Source organism: Pocillopora damicornis, chromosome 9, assembly GCF_964200805.1.
Source record: "Pocillopora damicornis chromosome 9, jaPocDami1.2, whole genome shotgun sequence".
NCBI classification, from domain to species: domain Eukaryota; kingdom Metazoa; phylum Cnidaria; class Anthozoa; order Scleractinia; family Pocilloporidae; genus Pocillopora; species Pocillopora damicornis.
In genome coordinates this window covers 14,290,859-14,296,148 of record NC_142678.1, presented here as the reverse complement: position 1 = coordinate 14,296,148, position 5,290 = coordinate 14,290,859, and the positions used below count along the sequence as shown (strand labels likewise).

At 37.2% G+C, this 5,290-nt stretch overlaps 1 long non-coding RNA gene across 1 annotated transcript in view; it reads right to left on the bottom strand.

Annotated features, from left to right (window-relative positions):
• Positions 1-2,322: 2,322 nt before the first annotated feature.
• The window catches only part of LOC149040317 (uncharacterized), a 7,670-nt gene continuing 4,702 nt past the window's right edge, over positions 2,323-5,290 (bottom strand). The window contains exons 1-3 of the long non-coding RNA XR_016179688.1: positions 4,808-5,290; positions 4,463-4,535; positions 2,323-3,964 (exon numbers count right to left, since the gene is read on the bottom strand). The exon at positions 4,808-5,290 is cut by the window's right edge and continues 4,702 nt beyond it. This is a non-coding gene — a long non-coding RNA (uncharacterized LOC149040317). The remainder of the gene's footprint in view (positions 3,965-4,462; positions 4,536-4,807) is intronic.

Sequence of the window (5,290 nt, the reverse complement as noted above, 5' to 3'; positions counted from 1 at the left end):
ATATAAACTCCCTTTGGCAAATCCTGCTTTCTACGAAACACGTCTGATGATGTAACCTTGAGTAGACTTTGCACGCGGCTGGAACATAACCACGGATCAACTTTTGAACAGCTTTTGCAATTGGCGACGGGAAATCTGACTGGCGATGTATGAGCGAGACAAGGCAAAAACAAAAACTAGATTATGTCAACACGAAACACCTTTTTTGTGTTAAACGTATATTCCTGTTTCCCTTGCGGCATATGTGTCAAGTTACGTAACGTCACAGCCTGTTTTGAAAACATGATGATGATTTACCTCAGTGCCATCTGATAGAGGATTTGTTCGTTTTGATGACGGTTGATTCACTTCCGGGAATGATTAAACAGGAATTTCCCTTTACAATCCATACATTTTCACGTGGAAGGATAATGAAAACATATCAAACAGCGGTTTCACACTATCCAGAAAAGCTGAATAACAATTATGTCAGTTGTTCCAGATAACATCCCCATATTCCATGAGCGGTCTAATCAGCCTGTTGTACAAAGACATTAACGTCGATCTTTGAAACATTTAAGCATATTTTATCTTTTAGAAGCTTACCTCGTGTTATTCGTGTGTTAAAAGTATATGCTTGTCACCCTTGCAAATGTGTCAAGTTACGTAACGTCGCAGGCCTGTTTTGAACAGATGATGATGATTGCCTACTCCCTGACTCAAGTTTGATTAAGTTTTTATGACTTTCACTTCGTTGGTGAGTCAGTCAACGACATGTTCCAAAAGCGATATCTTTGCCTCCTGTAAACCCGCTAATTTCAGTCTTTTTTAAGACTCCAGATCCCGTGAAGTTGTTTTGAACGTCTTAGGTATCCTAGAATACAACAGGTGTTGCATATCTCAGACCATCAAAGGTCAGAACGAATGAACAATTATTTTTCAAAACAACGCAAGAAGTCACGAACAACATATCCACCAATTCCACGCTCACTCGTATACTTAGAGCACAGGCGGCCCAGGCTCCAGTTGTGAGATGATCATCTTGCTAAATAAGAGTCGTGGCGAAATTATAGTTTGTTTGGGAATATTTACGACAGCCCTTAGGAGTAAGAAATACAGTCAAATTTTCCATGAAAATACCTCACCTTATTTCCACAGTGCACTGCTTGTTATCTGACCGCTTACTATATTGAAAAGAACCCACTTGGGCGGGTTATTCATTTCTAGGTTTACTGCATACATAAGAGAAGCCCAAGGCTGCACACTCCATTTCCGAACGCCCGATCCGAGAAGCAAAAAATCCAAGCTCACAATGACCGAGCGTCCACAAATCTTACGCAGACTCCACGCACATATACTGTAGTTTCATTTCATTTCACCACAAACTCAATCATAACATTTTATTCCTTCGCACTATGAGAAATTTCCTAGGTAATCTACAGCTAACTTTTGACGAAAGAATCAGTTGTATCACGAGGCATGATGACTTTTTACCGAGAAGTCATCGGGCAGTTTCACTGCAAGTTGCCCCTCTCCTCAGAGATTGCAAAGGCAGAGGCTATCGTCACGATCGTCGAGCCGATCAAGCCGAACGGAAAACGAGTGAGTTTATAGTCATCTAATTCGAGTTAATCTCAAATAGGGATTTTAATAGAGAAAAACTGTAGTTTAAGTGCAGTATTACCATAAGATCAATTCCCCTCAAAGGACATAACTGAGGAGAACTATGGAGAACTTGCTGGGCGCCAAGGGCGACTATTTTTAATTTTTGAATACAGCTATCAACCAGAAAATGCAAAAAAGTTCAGTTAAGTGTTCTTTATCAACTTGGTGATATAAATTTGCATCATTGACAGTAGATAACACTGAGCAATATTGGAAGACTAAAGAAAGTTTGACAACTTGGCATTGTAGTTCTCAACACTGACCGCAGCTTGGCTCGTAGATGATATCCGTCAATTGTGATTAAGTCAAAGGTTCACTGCCTAATTGCCTATCGGATGTTGCAATCATGCGTGCTCTAGAGTCTGAATCGGCGTAAAAAGTCCTTGCCCATGTACGGCGGGGTTTTCAACAGGGCCTGAAGTGGAGCTGAAGTGAACCACGGATCTGGCTCACGGATAGCTATAAAAAATAAGTTTACACGACATTGCGCGACCAAAATAACTTAGTGCCGTAGAGATGGCTCTTTTCCAAGGCGAAGTTTATTTTCCCGTGTTTACCTTGACCTTGTTCGACAAAAATAGAATAAAAGGCCACTTAAATTTGATTTGATTAAACCTCGGAAGTTGCAACAAAGGTTTTATAATGATACAAAGAAAACAACTTTCAGATACGCCGACATCACCCAAATCGGCCGGTAGTCACTGTCAAGGATTTTGAATTTCAAAAGGAGCTGAACAAATGAACAGAGCATTTAACAAAGCAGTTGCATTCGCATTCTTTTTTCTGGTTTATTCTCTAAATCCTCTAGAATTTCAGATAATCAACAACGGACCAAGGGAACTTTGAAAAACCCACAAAATTTGTTATTTGATTGTCTCCATCGACCAAGATATGACCCTAGGACTGTATTAAATATCCTCGATCTTGTGTGGCCTTTATTACGATACTCAGAGCTAGAGTGGTAAGCCTTGCATATACAGCGTGCCGAACAAAATGGACCAACTCACATGTACTCTCCCGTGTTTGTATTGTTAGGGATTTGAAATAGGGTTAGTTCATAATTCTACATAATCATCATAGTCAAAGAGCTCTTGGAGCCAGCTCATTCATGTTATGGCTTAAGTTTGTATTGATTTCTTGGACTTATTGAATATAGATACAGGTAAACTCGGTTTATGTGAACTTTCAAGACAGCAAAATATTAGTAACCCTCACCTTTCATTATCATTTGCAGTATTGTGAAATATTCCTTGATATCTTTTGTTTTAAACAAAGCGGCCATATTCCCTTACAAAATTGGATACTAGATTTTAGCTATCTTAAAACTAGTTTACTGAACTATGGATCTAAAATCTACCTATTGACTAGCTATTTCCTAACCAGGTCGCTTGTGTAATCACTTAATCCTAATTCCTATCCATTAACGGGTTATTTGGAACCATGCAGATAGCTCTATCTAAATTCTATCTGAAAAATAAGTTTGTAAAATAACTATTGCAGTACGTATTTAGGTAGGTATTAGATAGGGTTAAACTAGTGTTTGATGCTCTAATAAGTGAGTTTTCAGCTAGATATATAAAATAGAGATTAGGTAGTTACAGCAACAGTAGTTAGATACAGGACAGAGATGAACTCGAAGTTAGATAACACAGATCAAAATAATAAGAAACTATCCTCGGGTAGATCACAATTAACTAGAATCAAAATAACATTAATCTAAAAATCAGATAGCTGAAAACTAGCCGCGAATCAGGTAGGATTATCAGCAAGTAGAAAGAGAGTGTAAAACAACATGAGATAAAACAAACTGTAATATGTAGATAGATGGCCGATGTGGAACTTGAGCCTTATGTCATGCTGATAAAATGTAAAACAGCCCTTGGTCTTTGCCTTTCCTTTCTGCTGAGCATGTTGTGACAGCCTCCATGGATTCAGTGTCAATAACAGCTACACTAGGATTCCGGCAACTACAAGTGCCTTCACTTGCTCACAGTGTGCAGCAATTATCTGCAACTATTGTCGCTTGTTGACTGACAGTTTCCCTCGTTTGAGACCAGGAATTTATATCATTTAAATTTTTTAATGCAGATCACAGACAAGTTCGATAAAGATTTGACTCAGCTAACAGAACAATCAATAACACGTGGGTTCATTCTTTGTAACTCTTAGGCCAGATAAACGAGTTTCTAATTAGCCAGGATGACGTGTATGCATAGCGTTAATAATGATCACACTGATTTGAACTTTACTTAAGCTTTGTTTATTCCACTTTACTTACCTTTTGTACTTTTCTTTGTTTTTTTGAGCTTCTTCCCTGGACCTGCATACAGTGAAAGTAAGATAATGTTAAACTTTGAGCAACATTTGGTTTTGCCATCTTTTTTTTTTACCGCTGGCAAGTAATAGAAACTAAGGTATCTGACTATCCTATCTTTGAAACAGTATTGATGTAATGAAACATTTTCAGAAACCTGATGGCTTAACAAAGAATAAAATGTTCCGACTTTTAATTTACTTCCAAGTAGAATCTTGAATTTCCATGAAATGATAATCATATGCAATTCATTGACACAATGATCTCTGACCTTGAAGAAATAATTTTTTTTCTGATTTGTCCTTATCAACCCTTATTTGTTAATGTAATATGTTAAATCCTTTCAGGCAAAAGAAAATTTAATACACTCAAAACACACTAAAAACTCCTGACCACAAAATAACTAAATTTGTAACACATTTTGTGATGGAGATCAATAAATCAAAGTCAAATGATCCTTACTGCATTAAGTTCCTTATAATAGCAGTAACACCAGAGTTATACCTATCATTTTCTTTGTGACTTTTCTTTCTCTTTAGCTCAACAATTTGTACATCCTGTTCCTCACCATCAGTTTCTGCAATATTGTACAGAAAAATAATGGATAAAATACCTGTTTATTTATATACATATATATATATATATATATGCACATATACATAGTTTACATAATATTCTGAATGATGACTTGATTGACACTTAAAGTAAAAGCAATACCTCTAAATGATAAAAAACATGATCACGAAGCTAATTTTTGTAATCGGCCCATGGGCATTGCGGTAGAATAATGCTAGCTATAGAACTTAGCCAATCAGAGCACATGCATATTACAAACTCCTTGACCCTTACCCTTTCGCTTTCTTTTCTCGTTTGGTTTTCTTGCTGTTTTATCCACCTCTTCAACATCTGTTCCTAGATTACCGGTATAACAGTGAATGAACATTATAAAGACATTGACAGATATCACAGATGGATATGGCTATGGCAGGAATTTCAAACTCTCATGGGAAGGCATATCACTAGAAAATTATGTTCCAATGACAATCTAACTTTTATTTACAAATTAAAACCTAAAAAAACCTGAAGGCTCTGCAGCTAATTCAACTTCAATTTAAGTCCAGTAGAACCCCGCTTACTCGAACTTGGTTCACTCAAACCCACAAGTAACTCGAACAACTCTGATTTCCCTTAACCCATGTTTTTCAGTTAATTACTATTAGCTAGCTCAAACACTCCCTAACGTGAACCATATTTTGTTCCCTTTGCGAGTTTAAACAGGGTCATTCTGTTTATACATGCACCCTCAGATCCTAAGCTGCTGTCTTCTGTTGC